The sequence below is a fragment of the Colletes latitarsis genome, chromosome 2 (assembly GCF_051014445.1).
Source record: "Colletes latitarsis isolate SP2378_abdomen chromosome 2, iyColLati1, whole genome shotgun sequence".
In the NCBI taxonomy this organism is placed as follows: Eukaryota; Metazoa; Arthropoda; class Insecta; order Hymenoptera; family Colletidae; genus Colletes; species Colletes latitarsis.
Window position 1 is genome coordinate 26,847,140 of NC_135135.1, and position 24,238 is coordinate 26,871,377.

At 36.3% G+C, this 24,238-nt stretch overlaps 2 protein-coding genes across 2 annotated transcripts in view; one reads left to right on the forward strand and one right to left on the reverse strand.

Annotated features, from left to right (window-relative positions):
* The window catches only part of LOC143351556 (uncharacterized), a 263,840-nt gene that overhangs the window by 229,494 nt on the left and 10,108 nt on the right, over positions 1-24,238 (forward strand). The window lies entirely within an intron of this gene.
* The window catches only part of Mid1 (calcium-permeable channel component Mid1), a 158,297-nt gene that overhangs the window by 132,467 nt on the left and 1,592 nt on the right, over positions 1-24,238 (reverse strand). The window lies entirely within an intron of this gene.

Consider the following 24,238-nt stretch of genomic DNA (forward strand, 5'->3'; position numbering starts at 1 on the left):
GAATTTCATGCATATCTTTAAAACGTCATAACTTCTGAACGGATTGGACGATTTTAATGTTCGAAAAGGCAAACGACGCGTATTTTAGTGTAGAATATATAGACATTCTAAAAATATTCGGAAAGTTGCTCCTTGACCCTCTAAAATGAGAAAACCCCCATAAAAATGTGTATATATAACTACAATAGTGAATATATTTCATTAAAACTGTTTGAAGGATTTTAACGTTTCGAAATGCAAACAACGCGTATTTTGGTAAAGAATATTTAGAAATTCTAACCACGTCCGAAACGATGCACTGATATCTTTCGAAGATACGCCGAGGAAAAACGATTTTCGTGACACCACTTTTGCGAATATTAAATTGTTAGACAAAAAGTCAACATATACAGCGTACACTTTTTTCTTTTTTTTTTGGTTTCGTCGAGATTTGTTCGGGCGCTGTTTTCGCAGCCAAAATATTAGCGATCCCCCGGAGGGGCGTACCTACAAAAGGGATGGCGAATTTTGGTTAACCGCGTAATGGATCGAATTCCGTCGTCGCTGCGCTGCTCGCGCGTATTTTAGCGGGGTGCACGGATTCACCAGCGATTCCGTCTGCCGTGAAACCGCACGTCAGGTCACGATCTCGAATCTTCGGGGACCGTTAATGGTCCAAGGCACAAAACGATTTACCGCGAAATTTGCCCGGAGTTCGGTCGCGCCGCGAAACGGGCGTCCATTTGTTTGTCGAATTCACGACCTGCCCCCCCCCCCCTGATCGAGCCTTGGTTCGTTGATTTTTATTCGTTGCACGGTGCAGCAAATCGGTCGTTCCGGCTAATAAAAATTACCATTTATCGGAAGTGGCTCGGAAAATCTTTTTTTAAGGCCGGTGAAAACTTATGAAATTAAATCACACTATGTATTTATGCTGTTAGCCCCTTAGTCGATAGGGTGTTTTAATGGGAGATTCTAGAGGCCAAAATAAGACGAAAATCAAGAATACCAATTTGTTGATCGAGGCTTCGTTAAAAAGTTATTAACGTTTAAAGTTCCGCTCGTTCTGAATTTTTTTCTCGAAAATGCATAGGATTTCGGGGGTACGTATAATGACCAAAAATGATTGTAATTGCCCACTGTAATTAAATATAATTTTTTTAGTATGATTTGAAATTTTTTAATTTCGTCTAAAAGTTTCAGTACCTACTCGAATTTTTTTCTCGAAAGTGGGTAGGAATTCGAGGGTAGGCCTATTCACCAAAAGTGATTATAATCGACCCCTGTAACCAAAAATATTTTTCAATTTCGTCAATTTTCACGCAGATTGTTCCCGTACCTCAACTGTGACGATACATCTTAACTGTCGACATACCTTCACCTGTCGTTACATCTTAACTACCCACAGAATAAATGAACTTTATCAAAGTAAATATCTCCGTCAAAGCAGGCATAAACAAATCTGAACGATTTTGATAAAACTCGATTCGTCAGGCAGCGAATTCTCGCCTCTCGCGTGACTCTGGAAACCATTTCTCGTTAGATTATCGGGTCGCGAGGCTCGCGTGCGGCGCGAAAACAGGCGCAGCCTGAAATCGTCGTTTACGGTCCATAAATCGCAATTATTCGCGTGTTGCAACAGCCCCGTACGCCATCGAGATCGCGCGCGGGGCGTTTCTCGTTACGCGTTCTTGAAAAACGCAGTCACGCTCGTTTGCCCGGCGCTGGCTCGCCAAACGCGGCCCGGTTAATGCGAAATCAAAGGAGGCCGGGTCGGATCAAAGTGCACGGGGTTCATTAATCCACGTGCTTAATCAGCGAGGACGCTGGAGGCGATTGTGTACAGGGGTTGCTCTGATTGCTCGAACCGGTTTCGAACCATCAGGGATAACTGTATCGAGGATACAGTGCCTACGACCGTCTTGAGGCTGTTAATTGCGTTAACACTCGACGGTGTGCGCGTTTAGGCCGAAACCATAAGCCCGTCGCAGGCCACTGTCTTCCATCTCGACCTATCGAGAATTACGAAAGATTTCGATGGGGAATTACGATATTAATCGATAGAGATACTTGTCGTTTTACGGTTTTAATTCCATTGCATTTTGAAGTTTGAGTGTTGAAAAGAAAGGATACGAGCTAGAACCGCATGGTCACCGGTGACCCCCAAAGACAAGGGACTGTGCAAACAGATTGTATTCTATATTTTCTACTTGTTTTAGCGCGAGGAATTATATTCAGGAAATTTTATTCGAGGCTAATGAATAAAAATTTAGTTCTAGTAGAAATATCGAGACAGAGTCAGACGTACTAGCGACACTTTCAAGAATTATTATCTCAAAAACTAGGGGCTGCAGAAAAAAATTTTGTTCTACATTTTCGACTTGTATTTCCACGAGGATATTTAAGAAATTTTATTTGAAAATAATAAATAAAAGTTTGGTTCCAGTAGAAATATCGAGACATAGTCAGATGTACTAGCGAAACTTTCAAGTATTATTATCTCAAAAACTGGGGGCTGTACATGATAATTTTGTTCTACATTTTCGACTTGTATTTCCACGAGGATATTTAAGAAATTTTATTTAAAAATAATAAATGAAAAATTAATTCCAGTAGAAATATCGAGGCCTAGTTAGACCTATTAGCAAAACTTCAAGAATTATTACCTCAAAAACTAGGGGCTGCAGAAAAAAATTTTGTTCTACATTTTCGACTTGTATTTCCACGAGGATATTTAAGAAATTTTATTTAAAAATAATAAGTAAAAATTTAGTTCCAGTGGAAATATCGAGGCCTAGTCAGACCTATTAGCCAAACTTCAAGAATTATTATCTCAAAAACTAGGGGCTCTACAGAAAAATTTTGTCCTACATTTTCGACTTGTATTTCCACGAGGATATTTAAGAAATTTTATTTAAAAATAATAAATGAAAAATTAATCCCAGTAGAAATATCGAAACCTAGTCAGACCTACTAGCCAAACTTCAAGTATTATTATCTCAAAAACTGGGGGTTGTACATGATAATTTTGTTCTACATTTTCGACTTGTATTTTCACGAGGATATTTAAGAAATTTTATTTAAAAATGACAAATAAAAATTTAGTTCCAGTAGAAATATCGAGGCCTAGTCAGAACTACTAGACAAACTTCAAGAATTATTATCTCAAAAACTAGGGGCTCTACAGAAAAATTTTGTCCTACCTTTTCGACTTCTATTTTCTCGAGGATCTTTAAGGAATTTTATTCAAAAATAATAAGTCAAAATTTAGTTCCAGTAGAAATATCGACGCCTAGTCAGACCTATTAGCCAAACTTCAAGTATTATTATCTCAAAAACAAGAGGCAGTACAAAAAATTGTATTCTACCTTTTCGACTTCTATTTTCTCGAGGATCTTTAAGGAATTTTATTTAAAAATAATAAGCCAAAATTTAGTTCCAGTAGAAATATCGAGGCCTAGTCAGACCTATTAGCCAAACTTCAAGTATTATTATCTCAAAAACAAGAGGCAGTACAAAAAATTGTATTCTACCTTTTCGACTTCTATTTTCTCGAGGATCTTTAAGGAATTTTATTTAAAAATAATAAGCCAAAATTTAGTTCCAGTAGAAATATCGAGGCCTAGCCAAACCTATTAGCCAAACTTCAAGTATTAATATCTCAAAAACAAGGGGCAGTACAAAAAATTGTATTCTACCTTTTCGATTTCTATTTTCTCGAGGATCTTTAAGGAATTTTATCTAAAAATAATAAGCCAAAATTTAGTTCCAGTAGAAATATCGAGACCTAGTCAGACCTATTAGCAAAACTTCAAGAATTATTACCTCAAAAACTAGGGGCTGCAGAAAAAAATTTTGTTCTACATTTTCGACTTGTATTTCCACGAGGATATTTAAGAAATTTTATTTAAAAATAATAAGTAAAAATTTAGTTCCAGTGGAAATATCGAGGCCTAGTCAGACCTATTAGCCAAACTTCAAGAATTATTATCTCAAAAACTAGGGGCTCTACAGAAAAATTTTGTCCTACCTTTTCGACTTCTATTTTCTCGAGGATCTTTAAGGAATTTTATCTAAAAATAAAAGAAAAAATTTAGTTCCAGTAAAAATATCGAGGCCTAGTCAGACCTATTAGTCAAACTTCAAGTATTATTATCTCAAAAACAAGAGGCAGTACAAAAAATTGTATTCTACCTTTTCGATTTCTATTTTCTCGAGGATCTTTAAGGAATTTTATTTAAAAATAATAAGCCAAAACTTAGTTCCAGTAGAAATATCGAGGCCTAGTCAGACCTATTAGCCAAACTTCAAGTATTATTATCTCAAAAACTAAGGACTGTGCAAAAAAATTCTATTATGATATTAACTGATAAACGTACTTATCGCTCTACGTTTTTAATTCCATTGCATTGCATTTCGAGCACGCCGGTCACCGGTGACCACCGCGGCAGTGGTCGTTTCACAATCAAATTCGACGATCCACGATCGCTTCGTCGATTCCTAATATCGTCTAGGACGAAGAATAAAACAATTAGAAATGTTTAACGACTGAAAGATATTAAAATTGATGGATCGTCGAATGTGAATAAAGTAACGAGAAATCCACGAGTAAATGTACTATTACGGTCACACTACGGTAAAAGAATTGCTCTTTCCAGGGGGGGAGGTGAAATCGAACGCTAGAAAGGCTTCGAGAGGGTCCGTATTAGGTACTTATTAATTATGCAACGGACATAATATCGATTCCGTGCGATCAGGAGCGGCGATAACCGCGCGAAAACGACTGCTCGAACGTAACGATGTCTGGGTATCGAGTACAGGGGAGACAACGATTATTGGCACGGGATTCGAACGGCGAAAGCTGCAACGACCGTAAACGTTAAGGGTGCAGTTTCCTCTGCAACGATTGTTGGGCCGATTAAGGTAAACGATCATTATCGCTAATCGACCGCGATCGTTGCACGCCCGTGTCCCGGGAACTGACGGCGATCGGGTATCGACGATTTTTGCAAAAAGATTCGCGAACGTGGATACAGCTAACGAGAACAACGGGTCAGGAGCGGTTACGATCGTGTAAACTGCGAACTTGACGTGCAAAGTTTCAGTATGGAAACGCTATCGTAGATGCCGTAAACGCGAACCATAATTACCGTGCCGTACCTTGCACCATTACTATCAATTAGCCCGAAGATAAAAGCAATTATTTGCAGGTCAATTCTTCGTCTCGATTAAAATCCGCGACGTGGATATTTTCGTTGTTTTTTTTTTTTGAGAAAATCGAGTTTCTATTTAGTTATTTTATTATTATCATCGAAGACACAATTTTTCCGCCTACGTTCGCTCGGTTTTTTAGGTATAACTCTGCATGAATATGGAATATGGGGACTTGGATATTTTTATTTTAACAACAATAAACTGCGCTATTATTTCGTAGCTGAAAAATGTTCCTTCCGCTCAGTGGTGGTGGAAAAAAAAAAAAAATAAAAGTTTTAACGAGAACCTATGTAGCCGCGTGTACACTTTTCAGACGGGTTACGGATTAAAGTGGAAATAACGAGTAACGGTCAGACTCGGTAGCCCTGTCGTACGAACGAATTCTGTCCTACGTTTCGTATTTATTTTCCACCAAGATTTACACGCGACGCCCTCTGAAACTCCCCCCCACTCGCGACTCCGTATATTCGTTCCTCTTTATTTTATTATAAAATATTTATTATCTTCGATAATTTTTAACGGTGGTTAACAGTGGTGTGATATTGCGCGCCTTCTGTCCGTGTCAAGAATAATTAAATTTAGTAACAGCGTATCGTCGATGATATTTGGAAACGTTAAGTAGAAATATCGAATAATGGTCAGACATATTAGTAATAAGAAAGACATATTAAGAAATATTTTGGAAATCGATTTCTCTCGAAACGAAAGCTGCCATTGAAAGATTCTATTTAACATACTTGACTAATTATATCAATGAAAATTACATTCTGGTCATTAGAGATTCAACGTACGAGATATACATATATTCGTCTGGATAAAGTTAGGTGTTTTAATTTTTATAAACATTGAATGTGGTATTGTAAAATTTGTTTTCTGTGTATATTCTGATTAGTTGTTAGACTTAATAGTAATAGTATGGCCAGTAAATGTATATATACAGGAACTCAAGTAGAAATATCAACGACTGGTCAGACATATCAGTAAACTACTGTATTGCGTAGCCAAGAACTTTTCAAATATTAAAACTCCTATCTTAAACCTTTCTTCTACAATTTCGGAATAAATTTTACTTTTCTGAGAGGAATCCATCCCCTAATTGTTATAATAAATTGTGTATTCCTCTCTAATTCACTAGCTCGATAAAAGTCTCTGATTTCGACTAATTAGAAGAGTCAAAATAGGTAATAATGTAAGTAGAAATATCAACGACTGGTCAGACACATCAGTAAACTACGAAAAAAGTATTCAAATATTAAAACTCCTATCTTAAACCTTTCTTCTACAATTTCAGAATAAATTTTACTTTTCTGAGAGGAATCCATCCCCTAATTGTTATAATAAATTGTGTATTCCTCTCTAATTCACTAGCTCGATAAAAGTCTCTGATTTCAACTAATTAGAAGAGTCAAAATAGGTAATAATGTAAGTAGAAATATCAACGACTGGTCAGACACATCAGTAAACTACTAAAAAAGTATTCAAATATTAAAACTCCTATCTTAAATCTTTCTTCTACAATTTCGGAATAAATTTTACTTTTCCATACCCTAATTGTTATTATAAATTATGTATCTTTATTCCTCTCTAATTTACTAGCTCGATAAAAGTCTCTGATTTCGACTAATGAGAAGAGTCAAAATAGGTAATAAAATATTATCATTATTATTTAGAGAAAATTCTTATTGGAGAACCCAGTAAGACTAATTTAGCCTACCATTTGGGGTAGAAATTTAATATCAATTGGTCCAGTTTAACAGACAGGAATGTAAGTAGAAATATCAACGACTGATCAGACACAACAGTAAGTCTGATTTCGACTAATGAGAAGAGCCAAAATAGGTAATAAAATATTATCATTATTATTTAGAGAAAATTCTTATTGAAGAACCCTATAAAATAAATTTAGCCTACCATTTGGGGTAGAAATTTAATATCAATTGGTCTGGTTTAACATATAGAAACGCAAGTAGAAATATCAACGACTGGTCAGACACATCAGTAAACTACTAAAAAAGTATTCAAATATTAAAACTCCTATCTTAAACCTTTCTTCTACAATTTCAGAATAAATTTTACTTTTCTGAGAGGAATCCATCCCCTAATTGTTATTATAAATTGTGTATTCCTCTCTAATTCACTAGCTCGATAGAAGTCTCTGATTTCGACTAATTAGAAGAGTCAAAATAGATAACAAAATATTATCATTAATATTTAGAGAAAATTCTTATTAAAGAACTCAGTAAAACAAACTTATCCTACTATTTGGGGTAGAAATTTAATATCAATTGGTCCGGTTTAACATACAGGAATGTTAGTAGAAATATCAACTACTGGTCAGACACAACAGTAAGTCTCTGATTTCGACTAATGAGAAGAGCCAAAATAGGTAATAAAATATTACTATTATTATTTAGAGAAAATTCTTATTGGAGAAGCCTGTAAGACAAACTTAGCCTACCATTTGGGGTAGAAATTTAATATCAATTGGTCCGGTTTAACATACAGGAATGTTAGTAGAAATATCAACGACTGGTCAGACACATCAGTAAACTACTAAAAAAGTATTCAAATATTAAAACTCCTATCTTAAACCTTTCTTCTACAATTTCGGAATAAATGTTACTTTTCCATCCCCTAATTGTTATTATAAATTATGTATCTTTATTCCTCTCTAATTTACTAGCTCGATAAAAGTCTCTGATTTCGACTAATTAGAAGAGCCAAAATAGTTAACAAAATATTATCATTATTATTTAGAGAAAATTCTTATTAGAGACCCCTGTAAGACAAACAGCCTACCATTTGGGGTAGAAATTTAATATCAATTGGTCCAGTTTAACAGACAGGAATGTAAGTAGAAATATCAACGACTGGTCAGACACAACAGTAAGTCTGATTTCGACTAATGAGAAGAGCCAAAATAGGTAATAAAATATTATTATTATTATTTAGAGAAAATTCTTATTAAAGAACTCAGTAAAACAAACTTATCCTACCATTTGGGGTAGAAATTTAATATCAATTGGTCCAGTTTAACATACAAGAATGTTAGTAGAAATATCAACGACTGGTCAGACACAACAGTAAGTCTGATTTCGACTAATGAGAAGAGCCAAAATAGGTAACAAAATATTATCATTATTATTTAGAGAAAATTCTTATTAGAGAACCCTGTACGACAAACTTAGCCTACCATTTGGGGTAGAAATTTAATATCAATTGGTCCAGTTTAACAGACAGGAATGTAAGTAGAAATATCAACGACTGGTCAGACACAACAGTAAGTCTGATTTCGACTAATGAGAAGAGCCAAAATAGGTAATAAAATATTATCATTATTATTTAGAGAAAATTCTTATTGAAGAACCCTATAAAATAAATTTAGCCTACCATTTGGGGTAGAAATTTAATATCAATTGGTCCGATTTAACATACAGGAATGTAAGTAGAAATATCAACGACTGGTCAGACAGATCAGTAAACTAAAATTAATATCAATTGGTCTGGTTTAATATCGAGTAGGTTTTGTCCGATTTCAACAGTCTCGCCAGCCGATTTCCGAGCCCTCGCTGGCAGTCTTCGATCATAACAATCACCGTACAATAATTTTCAACCCGGGCCACCTACGCGGCTCCTCTTACCGCGAAGTTAAGTGTCGGTTCGCGACACTTATTTCTCCAGACGACGGCGAGATTGCAACCGCACCCGTGTCGCGGTAATCCGATCGCTCGGCGCCTCGATTTCGCATAAATCTCCACTCCGCAGGTAGTAAATTTACCTCGAGACGTACGAAAACGCGCAGATTGACCAAAGCAAGAAACCAAATACTAATAAATATAGCGAGGAATAAAATTAATAAAATTTGGGGGAAACTGTCAAAATATATTATCTATCGCAAATAACAATTTTTTCTTTTTAAAGCCTTCTCTAACACGTTAACTGTCACGTCACCCACATATGGGTGACACGACTTTTCACCAAGGAGTTAAGAAGATTAATTCTCAAGATTAGATGTCAAAGAAAATAAAGCTAGGTGAGGTTTTTCAATTTTAAGGAGTCTGTAAAAATAAATTCCATGATAAACTCTTTCCTAGTTTCCAAAAACAAAATTTTCCTTTTAATTTGAGGGTTTGGTCTGGCAGTCAACATGTTAACACTTTGACTACCACGTCACCCATTTATGGGTGGCAAGAATTACCCATTATGATGCTAGAAAAATTAACTCTCAAGTTAAGACGTTGGATATGAGCTAGTTGGATACAATATGGCGACCATCCTATAAACTAGGCCCTGCATGGTGTTGCAATTAACATTTATTTCAAGCATATTGAAGATATCAGAGTAGATGAGTATCCTTGCAAAGTTCTGGTAATTATTGTTTTGTGTCCCTCAAAGAATATGGGTCAGTTTGATGCAATATGGCGTCCATTGTATAAACTAGGCCCTGCATGGTGTTGCAATTATCATTTATTTCAAGCTTGTTGAAGATGATGTACTAAGAGCAACGATGTTTGCTATGTTTTAGTAATTATTTTTCTGTGATTCTCAAACAATATGGGCCAAGGTTACAAAAATAACTACCGAAACAAATTTTAGGTTACAATGGTCTGAAATTAACATTTCACTTTTGCAGAATATTATACACTTTTGATTTAGCAGTGAACGTGTTAAGAATAAACATTCTCAGCTAAAAGCGTGGATTCAACCCGAATGGGGGGTGAAAACTACCCTTCTCTGAGAAAAGATTCTAAGAAACTGAAAAAATTGTGATGTGAAAATAGCTACGATAAATTTCGTTGCTAGTCTCGTTAACCCTGTCTTTTGGCGAGTCGAGCCAGAACCAAAGGGGAGAGAACGGAAACCGAAAGACAGACAGAAGAAGAGGCGGTTCGTTAAACGAACCCGGGCAACTTCTTCCCGCTTTGAACGGGGGTAAATGGAATGCCCGGCAAACTTGTAATCTGAACAATCAACGGCCGTATTCTTTGCCTCGGCGAAATGTAAGCGGAAGTTGGGGAAAAGAGCGCGGCTGAGGGACGTCCGGGGTCAGCTTCCGGTACACGGTTGCCAATCGCAAACAGAAGGCACACTGGGGGAGAAATTCGATATCGTTCAATCTATTATACGAGGAAAGAAAGAAGTTCGCTATTTCTGAAGTTGATTACAAAATGGGGGGTTGGAGCACATTTTTGGAACATGAAAAATAAACTATTCAAGATATCAACTCGATATTTCAAAGTAGTAGTTTACACGACCATTTTGAAGAGGAAGTCGGGAGGATATTTCGAAAAAATTATTTTTAGAAGCCTCTAACTCCAATCTCTTAAAGGACTAATTAGAAATGAAATTAATACGTAGATATGGCGACTTTGAAACATCCCTAACGAAATCCATTTGGCGTTCGAAGATTAAAAACTCGTCGTTCCGCGACTACGAAAAGTTCCTGAATACTTGACACGATAAATTTGCGTATCTTTAGTAATTCCTCCGACAACGCAAGAAAAAAATTCTATGATCCACATATGGCTACTGAAAATTTTAATGGACTATATTAATTACAGAAATACTTATCACATTTTTAGCGTACACACGTTGAAGGAATTCTATTTCATTAAAATCGTCGTTAATGTGTCGATACGCTCTTTGGAGCAATTTTCGAGAACTTCCCCTAACGCGTCGGAACGAAAAACCGGCGATTATTAAAACGAGAATTGAAACAGAGTCGAACGTAAACGGTCGTTGAGCGCGAAAGATTAATCGTCGATGAATAATAAAGGGCTGCCAGCGAGTAACGACCGTCGTCTCGATCGCCGGAAATGTAAATTAGGATATCGCGACCGAATCTCGACGCGGCGGAAACTGGTCCATCGACGATTTCATCCCTGTAATTTCTGGCGTCAACGATCCTCCGAATTTCATCGAACGCGTGAAGAATTAATTGCCTCCACCCCCCGCTTCCTCCTCGTTGCGTGGATCGAACATGGCCGACACGTTGAAAAATCTGGAGCACGAGATATTATTCGATATTTAACAAACCGTACTTTCGAACAATATTTCCCCAATCTGCGGTTATTTACCACCGTGTAAAAAATATTCATCGATGTTACGATGATATAGGATATAGCGTGGTTATTCTTTAACGAGACTTCAAGGTCATCGATGTTTTGAAATAGACACCGAAGTAGTAATTCTATTATTCGTACTCTTGATAATTTTCAGCTTGAAAATTATGGCAATCGTTTTGAACAACCCCGAAAATGGAGAACGAATTGGCTAGTCTTACTTCGCGATTGGAAATAGCTAATTTTTAGCTTGAAAATTATGACAATCGTTTCGAACAACACCGAAAATGGAGGACGAATTGGCTAGTCTTACTTCACGATTGGAAATAGCTAATTTTCAGCTTGAAAATTATGACAATCGTTTCGAACAACCCCGAAAATGGAGAACGAATTGGCTAGTCTTACTTCGCGATTGGAAATAGCTAATTTTTAGCTTGAAAATTATGGCAATCGTTTCGAACAACCCCGAAAATGGAGGACGAATTGGCTAGTCTTACTTCGCGATTGGAAATAGCTAATTTTCAGCTTGAAAATTATGGCAATCGTTTCGAACAACCCCGAAAATGGAGGACGAATTGGCTAGTCTTACTTCGCGATTGAAAATAGCTAATTTTCAGCTTGAAAATTATGACAATCGTTTCGAACAACCCCGAAAATGGAGGACGAATTGGCTAGTCTTACTTCACGATTGGAAATAGCTAATTTTCAGCTTGAAAATTATGGCAATCGTTTCGAACAACCCCGAAAATGGAGGACGAATTGGCTAGTCTTACTTCGCGATTGGAAATAGCTAATTTTCAGCTTGAAAATTATGGCAATCGTTTCGAACAACCCCGAAAATGGAGGACGAATTGGCTAGTCTTACTTCGCGATAGTCGAATTGGCTAGTCTAATAAAATTTCGACGTAAGATTGACTAGTTAAATCGAGAAGATTGAATACAAACAGTTTAAGATGCCAACTTGTCGAATATAGGATCCTGAAGTTGTTACGAGATTTTAATAATGGACGAAGAATTGGACCGGAGCCAGACTCGGCCGAACTGGAAGCAAGAAGGCTTTTCTTTCTCGCGAAGGCACGAAATATCTTTAATTCTTCGATATATACCGAATCTAGAAACTTTTAACTGTTTTTTGGCGCGTTAAATTACTCTGCAATATGGTTAAACGTACTCGTAACACGATGTCAACGCCAATTGCATTCACCCTAAATGAATCCCTCGGCGTGGAATACTCGTGTCTGGCACGACGTAGAATCGAAATTTCATATCACTGTATACATTATTCAAATGCTCAACGTATACGGGAGGCACTTAAGACAAGCCGCCCGAATAACTCATTTGCTTTCAATTATAAACAAATGTACCACGAATCTAGGCGAAATTACAGGGAAACTCTAATGTCTACGTTCAATAGTAACCATCTTTCGAGGTTTTCTATTTTTCTATATTAAATATTGTATCGATGAATGGGAAGAGTTTTTAAATTTTTGTTTCGATGGGTCCTATATAGTGTTATCATAATTATCATTTATTTCAAGTTTGTTGAAGATGACTTACTAGGAGCAACGATGTTTGCAATGTTTTAGTAATTATTTTTTTGTGACTCTTAAAGAATATGGGCCTGTTGAATGCAATATGGCGTTTATTGTATAAAGTGGGCCCAGTATAGTGTTATGATTATTATTTATTTCAATCTTGTTGAAGATGATTTACTAGAAGCAACGATGTTTGCAATGTTTTGGTAAGTATTTTTTCGTGATTCTCAAAGAATATGGGCCAGTTGGACATAATATGGCGTCCATCCTATAAACTAGACCCTGCATGGTGTTGCAATTATCATTTATTTTAAGCTTGTTGAAGATATCAGAGTAGATGAGCATCTTTGTAATGATTTAGTAATTATCATTCGGTATTCGATATTTCAGTAATTATTTTTTTGTGACTCTCAAAGAATATGGCTCAGTTTGATACAATATGACGTCCATTGTATAAAATGGGCCCTGTATAGTGTTATAATTATTATTTGTTTCAAGCTTGTTGAAGATGACATACTAGGAGCAACGATGTTTGCAATGTTTTAGTTATTGTGTTTTTGTGATTCTCAAAGAATATGGGCCAGTTGGATGCAATATGGCGTCCATTGTATAAAGTGGGCCCTGAATAGTGTTATAATAATCATTTATTTCAAGCCTGTTGAAGATATCAGAGTAGATGGGTATCTTTGCAATGTTCTGGTAATTATTTTTTCGTGATTCTCAAAAAATATGGGCCAGTTGAATGCAATATGGCGTTCATTCTATAGAGAAGGCCCTATATAGTGTTACAATTATCATTTATTTTAAGCCTGTTGAAGATATCAGAGTAGATGAGTATCTTTGCAATATTCTAATAATTATTTCTTCATGATTCTCAAAGAATATGGGCCAGTTAGATACAATATTACGACCATCCTATAAACTAGGCCCTGCATGGTGTTGCAATTATCATTTATTTTAAGCCTGTTGAAGATATCAGAGTAGATGAGTATCTTTGCAATGTTCTAGTAACTATCTTTTCATGATTCTCAAAGAATATGGGCCAGTTGGATGCAATATGGCGACCATCCTATAGAGAAGGCCCTGTATAATGTTACAATTATCATTTATTTTAAGTCTGTTGAAGATAACAAAGTAGTATCTTTAGTAATATGTTTTTATAATTGTTTTTTCGTTGCTTCCAAGAAATATGGGCCAGTTGGATGCAATATGGCGACCATCCTATAGAGAAGGCCCTGTATAGTGTTACAATTATCATTTATTTTAAGTCTGTTGAAGATAACAAAGTAGTATCTTCAGTAGTATGTTTTTATAATTGTTTTTTCGCTGCTTCCAAGAAATATGGACCAATTTGATACAATATGGCGACCATCCTATAGAGAAGGCCCTGTATAGTGTTACAATTATCATTTATTTTAAGTCTGTTGAAGATAACAAAGTAGTATCTTTAGTAGTATGTTTTTATAATTGGTTTTTCGCTGCTTCCAAGAAATATGGGCCAGTTGGATGCAATATGGCGACCATCCTATAGAGAAGGCCCTGTATAGTGTTACAATTATCATTTATTTTAAGTCTGTTGAAGATAACAAAGTAGTATCTTTAGTAGTATGTTTTTATAATTGTTTTTTCGCTGCTTCCAAGAAATATGGGCCAGTTTGATACAATATGGCGACCATCCTATAAACTAGGCCCTGTATATTATTACAATTATCATTTACTTCAAGCCTATTAAAGATATCAGACTAGATGAGTATCTTTGCAATGTTCTAGTAACTATCTTTTCACGATTCTCAAAAAATATGAACCAATTTGATACAATATGGCGCCCATCCTATAAACTAGGCCCTGTATAATACTACAATTATCATTTATTTCAAGCCTATTAAAGATATCAGAGTAGATGAGTATCTTTGCAATGTTCTAGTAACTATCTTTTCACGATTCTCAAAAAATATGAACCAATTTGATACAATATGGCGCCCATCCTATAAACTAGGCCCTGTATAATACTTCAATTATCATTTATTTCAAGCCTCTTGAAGATAACGGAGTAGTATCCTTGCAATGTTTTGATAATTTTTCTCGCTGCTTCCAAGAAATATGGCGTGGGTCAGTTAAGTGCAATATGGCGGGAGGCTGGCTGGTACAGCGTATAAAACGCGGGATCTGAATTCGGCATTAACTCTCGAGCCGCAAATGGGGCGAACGGATGGCTGTGCTAATCGTTTGAATCGATACCGCGCTCGAGTTGGCATCGGCGTCGGTCTCGCGGCTCTTCTTCCGCGAAATTTCTGTCCCCGCGATCCGGCTCGAAAACCCTTAACACTCGAAACGATCAGAACGATCAGAACTCCGGAACGATCAGCCACGAGAGATTTTACGCGCGCCACTTTCTGCCAAATTAAGGATCGCGCGCAAACTCTGAATCTACGCAAACAAATCGGTAACCGACCATCGCCCTAAAAACTCAGTTTTTTAACAGAAAAAAATTACAAACGCAGCGGCGGGTCATCGAATGAGAAAACAATTTCTTTTTCGACGTTCAAAAAATATTAAATAGCGTTTAAAAAATGTTTCGTAAGTATTTACTAAAAAGTTTGATCGTTGTTTCGGTTCGCCGCCATTTTGCGGCCCCAAGAACGCGTCGCGGTGAAATTCGAGGGATCGAGAAAGTTGTGGGAATTCGTGGAAGACGTAGCGGCAAAGAGAAATCGGGAACTTGGAAGCCATCTTTCCCGAAGCCGCATTTTTCAAGCTCGCCGGAAGTGATATCTCGAAGACTCCGAAACTTTTCGACTTGCAATTTTAATGGCTTTTAGGGGACGTATCTGTCCATTCGTCGAAGTAAATTCAAGGCAATATCTGCCGTAGGGTTTCTCATAGTACAAAAAAAAACAAGAAAAAAACTGGTCGAAACTTTAGAAATCTTCGTTCTTCGAGCTTCGAAACGACGCCATTTTTAGGAACTCGAACACAGGATCCTTTCGTAACCCCGGATTAATAATAGCGCGTGTGATGGCCCGTCGTGATCTAGCCTCGATAATTTAATATCGACGGTACTAACTTTTATGGAGGTTGTATAATATCTTGGATGAAAATAAGGTTTAAAAAAAGGTATGCCATATATGCATATAGTCGAGTAAATCGCCTTTGGAAGAGGCTCGAAATAATAAAATAATGAAATTAAAATTGTTTACGATAGATGTAGTGGCTGACGAATAAAAAATTGACCCCGGAAAAAGTTAGCCAGACCAAACCTCTAGAAAATTGCCCACGAAAACGAAACTTTGTTTATAAACATTTGGTAACCAGCAGAGCCATAATTCGTCATTCAAGAGTCGTATTTAGATTTGTTTTCTTTAACATTTAATCTTGAGAATTGATTCTTTTAGCTCCTCAGTGAAAAACAGTGTCACCCATATGTGACAACGCTGTTATCGATTAACGCGCGTGGAAACAACAGTTATTGTTGCGAAATATTATTGTTGTCGGACGAAACTGAAAATCTGTTTGCCAAAGGAGATCATGAGGATTCAGTTTGCAGTAAACTCCGCTAAATAAGCGTTTGCCCAAAGGCGATTAATTCCTTCGTGGGTATTTTACTAGGTCAATGAAAGTTCCCGTTAAATTACCAAGTAACGAGACTAGCCTCCGACTATCCGGTCGGTTCGATAACCGATAGACACGACCGCCACCCGGTATATCGGCCCCGGGTAATATCCCCCAGCGATCCCCAATCCTCCAGCGTCTATATCATAATTTTCTCACGTTTTAAGATGGCGGCGCGGCAGAATCGGCTTATAATAGGATTTCTGCTACGGAGAAAGATAGCAGGCCTCTCTCTATATACATTATTACCCAAAAGTTTCGAATCGGCTGGTTCCCAACAAAATCCCATCGACTCAATTTTCGTACCCTCGTTGATAACCGAGGGTCTTTTTAGGGGGCTAAATAAAAGTTAAAAAAAAATTTTAAACTAGATCGATGAGTACTGTTTAATTTCCTATAATTGCCTCGATTACTTTCACATTGATATATCACGAAAATTAAATACATGTTTTCCTGTGATTTTTTAAAATTTCATGAATTTTTTAGGGTGCTGAAAAATTGAAAACTAGATCGAAGAGTATTGTTTAATTTCCTATAAATGCTTCCATTACTTTCCCACTGATAAATTACGAAAATTAAATACATGTTTTACTGTGATTTTTTAAAATTTCATGAATTTTTTAGGGTGCTGAAAAATTGAAAACTAGATCGAAGAGTATTGTTTAATTTCCTATAAATGCTTCCATTACTTTCCCACTGATAAATTACGAAAATTAAATACATGTTTTCCTGTGATTTTTTATATTTCATGAATTTTTTAGGGTGCTGAAAAATTGAAAACTAGATCGAAGAGTATTGTTTAATTTCCTATAAATGCTTCCATTACTTTCCCACTGATAAATTACGAAAATTAAATACATGTTTTCCTGTGATTTTTTAAAATTTCATGAATTTTTTAGGATGCTGAAAAATTGAAAACTAGATCGAAGAGTATTGTTTAATTTCCTATAAAAGCTTCGATTACTTTTCACTGATAAATTACGAAAATAAAATACACATGTTTTCCTCTGATTTTTTATATTTTATGAATTTTTCAGGGTGCTAAAAAAAGTTAAAAGTAACTTGAAAATTAGATCGACGAGTATTGCTTAATTTCCTATAAATGCTACCACTACTTTTCACTGATAAATTACGAAAATAAAACACATGTTTTCCCCTGATTTTGTATATTTTATGAATTTTTTAGGGTGCTGAAACAAGTTAAAATTAACTTGAAAATTAGATCGAAGAGTATTGTTTAATTTCCTCTAATTACCTCGATCACTTTTCACTGATAAATTACGAAAATAAACCACATGTTTTCCTTTGATTTTTCAATATGTTATGAATTTTTTAAGATGCTGAAAAAAGTTAAGAAAAAATTCATTTTAAGCTTATTGAAAATGTCACACTAGGAGCAACGATGTTTGCAATGTTTTAGTAATTATTTTTTCGTGATTCTCAAAGAATATGGACCAGTTGGATGCAATATGGCGTCCATTGTATAAACTAGGCCCTGCATAGTGTTGCAATTATCATTTATTTTAATCCTGTTGAAGATATCAGAGTAGATGTGTATCATTGCAATGTTCTAGTAATTATCTTTTCATGATTCTCAAAAAATATGGACCAATTTAGTACAATATGGCGACCATCCTATAAACTAGACCCTGTATAATACTACAATTATCATTTATTTTAAGTCTGTTGAAGATAACAGAGTAGATGAGTATCTTTGCAATGTAAGTAGCAATTTATGTAGCAAAATACATGTTTTTCTGTGATTCTTTACATTTCATGAATTCTTTAGGGTGCTGAGAAGAAGTTAAAAAAAAATTGAAAACTAGATCCATGAGTATAGTTTACTTTCCTACAATTGCCTCGATTATTTTCCACCGATAAATTACGAAAATTAAACACATGTTTTCCCCTGATTTTTTTACATTTCATGAATTTTTTAAGGTGCTGAAAAATTGAAAACTAGATCGTCTAATATTGTTTAATTTCCTACAATTACCTCGATTACTTTCCCCACCGATAAATTACAAAAATTAAACACATATTTTCCCCTGATTTTGTATATTTCATGAATTTTTTAGGGTTCTGAAAAATTGAAAACTAGATCTACTAGTATTGTTTAATTTCCTATAAATGCTTCGATTACTTTCCACCGATAAATTACGAAAATTAAACCCATGTTTCACCCTGATTTCTTACATTTCATGAATTTTTTAGGGTACTGAAAACTTGAGAACTAAATCGACTAGTATTGTTTAATTTCCTACAATTGCTTCGATTACTTTCCCACCGATAAATTACGAAAATAAAACACATGTTTCACCCTGATTTTTTACATTTCATGAATTTTTTAGGGGGCTGAAAAATTGAAAACTAGATCGACTAGTATTGTTTAATTTCCTATAAATGCTTCGATCACTTTTCACCGATAAATTACGGAAATTAAACCCATGTTTCTCTCTGATTTTGTATATTTCATGAATTTTTTAGGGTGCTGAAAAAGTTAAAAAAAAAATTGAAACCTAGATCAATGAGTACTGTTTAATTTCCTACAATTGCTTCGATTACTTTCCCACCGATGAATCCCGATAATAAAACACGTTTTCCTCTAATTTTTCACATTTCATGAATTTTCTAGGGTGCTGAAAAATTGAAAACTAAATCGACGAGTATTGTTTAATTCCCCACAATTGCCCCGTTTACTTTCCCCACCGATGAATCACGAGAATAAAACACGTTTTCCTCTAATTTTTCACATTTCATGAATTTTCTAGGGTGCTGAAAAATTGAAAACTAAATCGACGAGTATTGTTTAATTCCCCGCAATTGCCCCGTTTACTTTCCCCACCGATGAATCACGAGAATAAAACACACGTTTCCGAACGATCTCGAAACAGTCTACGAGGAACGATTTGCAACCGCGTCGACGTGTTCCAAAGTCTCCATTTCTCTCCGTAGACAAGTAATTCCGCCTAAGGGGGTACGAATTAAGCCCGCCTCCCCTTTCTTACCCGAGTTTCCCGGGCGTTTGAACCGTAGGGGGGGGCCCGGCGGAGGGGAATCCTACGTGCAACGAATCTCTCGCGGTAACGGGAAAGTCGCGAGGAGAGTTCTTTTCGCCAAAGTCTCTTTATAAAAAAGCCTCGAGGGAGTCGGGAAGGTGGGCTGGTAAAGAGAGAAAAAAAAAGAAGAACGGAGGTACAAATTGAATCCGTTCCTAATTGCAGGGGCTTTCTGGCCGAAACGCTTATTAGCCCTGATTGCAGAAGAGGTCGTTCGCCGGGGGCGCATCCTGCACGCGGCGCTAAGTCTCCGTCGCTTGCCAAGTGCAATGCGACAAGATCTCGAAACAAAGGGGTTGATTCCGATTCCAGCGTGCCTGCCAGATCGTTCCCCTCGTCCCGCGAATTTTCTGGGAATTCTTTGCGCCCATCGTCTCTCGTTCCACGCGCGAAACAATACCTCGTTTACACAGTTAATTCCGAAGGAATCGAACAATCACCGCCCCCTCAAACCCTCTACATTTGGTAATACTGCACACCAGACGCGAGCAACGTTTTATTCGAGTTACAAGTTCTACCAGTGATCGAAATTTGTTGGCAGGTTTTCTCGATAGTCGTGAGTTCTGATATTGAATTATCTGGAGAGTTACTTGAGAATCTATCGAGTTCATTCACCCCCATTAAATTTTTATTTAAAAATTGCAGTCAGACACTGGCATTTTATTCGAATGATTGGTATTGAAATTTATTTGAGATACATTTGAGAATCTTTCACGGTTATTTATCCCAGAGTTTTTATTTTAAACTTTGTAATGGGCGATTACGTGAAAATTGATGTGATTAGAAACTCATACGAGAGGAGTATAAAATTTGTCTGCTGGATACATGTATTATGGATTCTACTATGTATTCTGATAAACTTGTTTTGTTATTGAGGGTTCCAAATTTATATTTGCTTGTTTAGTGTTCTATACAGGGTGTTCGACCACTCCTGGGAAAAATTTTAACGGGAGAAAATCAAGAATATCAACGTTTGACTGAAGCTTCATTAAAAAGTTATTGAAAAATTAAATTAAAAAATTTCAAATCATTCTAGAAAAATTATATTTAGTTACAGGGGCTATTACAATTATTTTAGGTCATTATACATACCCCCGAAATCCTAGCCACATTCGAGAAAAAAATTCGAAAAGGTGTGAAATTTTTCGACGAAATTAAAAAATTTCAAATCATACTAAAAAAATTACATTTAGTTACAGGGGGCAATTACAATAATTTTTGGTCATTATACATACCCCCGAAATCCTAGCCACATTCGAGAAAAAAATTCGAGAAGGTGTGAAATTTTTAGATGAAATTAAAAAATTTCAAATCATACTAAAAAAATTACATTTAGTTACAGGGGTCAATTACAATCATTTTTGGTCATTATACATACCCCCGAAATCCTAGCCACATTCGAGAAAAAAATTCGAATAGATACTGAAATTTTTCGACGAAATTAAAAAATTTCAAATCATACTAAAAAAATTATATTTAGTTACTAGGAGCAATTACAATCATTTTAGGTCATTATACATACCCCCGAAATCCTACTCACTTTCTAGAAAAAAATTCAGACGGAACTTTAAACGTTAATAACTTTTTAACGAAGCCCCCATCAACAAATTAGTATTCTCGATTTTCGTCTTATTTTGACCCCCAAAATCTCCCATTAAAATTTTTCCCACGGTTGATCGAACCCCCTGTAGAAAGAAAAACTGTTTCTATCTGAAGGATGTTGAAAGAGAGAAAGGGAGAACGTTGTTGCACCGCGTATTAATTCCACGGGAAAAATGGGGGAAGAAAGAGTCCCGGGGTGCAAACATAATTACCGTCAACGAGCCCCGAGAGTTCCGTCGATTCAGAGTGAAGCGCGTTTATTAATTCCGCGGCGTAAGCGTATCGCGTAAACGCGGAGTTACAACTTACTGAAACGCGGAAACTATTCAAACTCGATAATAACGGCGATGTCGCGCCGTACGGGGCGACGAGCTGGACAAGTGGATGTGGAAATTGCGACGAATCGACTTGTATCGGGGATGCCTCGAAAGTTCCCCTCGTTTGCCATCCGAAAAGATAGAGACACCCGAATGTCCGCCGTTCCTCCTTCGAACTTCCGGGTGGAATACACACCCAAATATTTTCTCCAATTCTGGGGGATGGGAAAAATAGTTTTCGAAATACAATAGTTCCTTCGAACCATTCGAATAGCGTGTAAAATATTTTTTCTGCAGAAATTTGGGGAGATATTTAGGTGGACCACCCTATACAACGATACGTATTTGCAATTAATTCGATTTCTATATAGTTTGTTCGCAGACACATTTTTTGTTTAAATTGTCGGACAGAGGGTAATTTTTCTATCGTTTGAGACTAGGTTTCGGTTCGGAGAAAAATGCTTTGGTTACACGTATAGCTATAGTGGTTTCGTAGTGAATTATAAGCCCTATTAATAAATTGGATAAGGTACTGCAAATAACAGAAATAGTTATTAATATTGGGGCACATTGGGTTGTAATACGAGCACCCAATTTCTAATCTACATTGCAATGCATTTTCGTTCTATTTACTGTTGGTGTCTAATGGCGGAGGGTGGCAAAATACACTTGGAAGTGCTTGAAAGAAATTAGTGAAAATTTCGAACAGAGAAACTGAACTTCTTCCAGTCTTTGTCTCTAACCCAGAACCCAGGCTTACAACTTTAGTTATATATATGTAACTATGTTTAAACAAAATCAACAGTTAAATTAAGATCATTTCCACAGGTGTATCAACATGCCCCAAATTGGGGCAAACTGAATTGTGATACGAGCACCCAATTTCATATTTACATTGCAATGCAAGCTACCCTTGGTGCATAAAGACAAAGGGTGACAGAATACACTTGGAAATACTCGAGAAAAATAAGGAAAAATTTAAAACTAAACTTGCTCCCACATTGGAGCAAACTGAATTGTGATATGAGCACCCAATTTCATATTTACATTGCAATGCAAGTTACTTTTGGCGTCTAAAGACAAAGGGTGGCAAAATACACGTGGAAATACTCGAGAAAAATAAGGAAAAATTTAAAACTAAACTTGCTCTCACATTGGAGCAAACTGAATTGTGATATGAGCACCCAATTTTATATTTACATTGCAATGCAAGTTACTCTTGGCGTCTAAAGACAAAGGGTGGCAAAATACACTTGGAAATACTCGAGAAAAATAAGGAAAAATTTAAAACTGAACTTGCTCCCACATTGGGGCAAATGGACTCTCGATACAAGCACCCAATTTCATATTTACATTGCAATGCAAGTTACTCTTGGTGTCTAAAGACAAAGGGTGACAGAATACACTTGGAAATACTCGAGAAAAATAAGGAAAAATTTAAAACTGAACTTGCTCCCACATGGGGGCAAATAGACTCTCGATACGAGCACCCAATTACAAGTTTACATTGCAATGCAAGTTACTCTTGGCGTCTAAAGACAAAGGGTGACAGAATACACTTGGAAATACTCGAGAAAAATAAGGAAAAATTTAAAACTGAACTTGCTCCCACATGGGGGCAAATAGACTCTCGATACGAGCACCCAATTACAAGTTTACATTGCAATGCAAGTTACTCTTGGCGTCTAAAGACAAAGGGTGGCAAAATACACTTGGAAATACTCGAGAAAAATAAGGAAAAATTTAAAACTGAACTTGCTCCCACATTGGGGCAAATGGGGTCTCGATACTAGCACCCAATTTCATATTTACATTGCAATGCAAGTTACTCTTGGTGCATAAAGACAAAGGGTGACAGAATACACTTGGAAATAGTCGAGAAAAATAAGGAAAAATTTAAAACTGAACTTGCTCCCACATTGGAGCAAACTGAATTGTGATATGAGCACCCAATTTCATATTTACATTGCAATGCAAGTTACTCTTGGTGCATAAAGACAAAGGGTGACAGAATACACTTGGAAATACTCGAGAAAAATAAGCAAAAATTTAAAACTAAACTTGCTCCCACATTGGGGCAAATGGGGTCTCGATACTAGCACCCAATTTCATATTTACATTGCAATGCAAGTTACTCTTGGTGCATAAAGACAAAAGGTGGCAAAATACACTTGGAAATACTCGAGAAAAATAAGGAAAAATTTAAAACTGAACTTGCTCCCACATTGGGGCAAATGGGGTCTCGATACTAGCACCCAATTACAGGTTTACATTGCAATGCAAGTTACTCTTGGTATCTAAAGACAAAGGGTGGCAAAATACACTTGGAAATACTCGAGAAAAATAAGGAAAAATTTAAAACTGAACTTGCTCCCACATTGGGGCAAATGGGGTCTCGATACTAGCACCCAATTACAAGTTATTGCAATGCAAGTTACTCTTGGTATCTAAAGACAAAGGGTGACAGAATACACTTGGAAATAGTCGAAAAAAATAAGGAAAAATTTAAAACTGAACTTGCTCCCACATTGGGGCAAATGGACTCTCGATACTAGCACCCAATTACAAGTTTACATTGCAATGCAAGTTACTCTTGGTGTCTGAAGACAATGGGTGACAGAATACACTTGGAAATACTCGAGAAAAATAAGGAAAAATTTAAAACTGAACTTGCTCCCACATTGGGGCAAATAGACTCTCGATACTTGCACCCAATTACAAGTTTACATTGCAATGCAAGCTACCCTTGGTGCATAAAGACAAAGGGTGGCAAAATACACTTGGAAATAGTCGAGAAAAATAAGGAAAAATTTAAAACTGAACTTGCTCCCACATTGGGGCAAATGGGGTCTCGATACTAG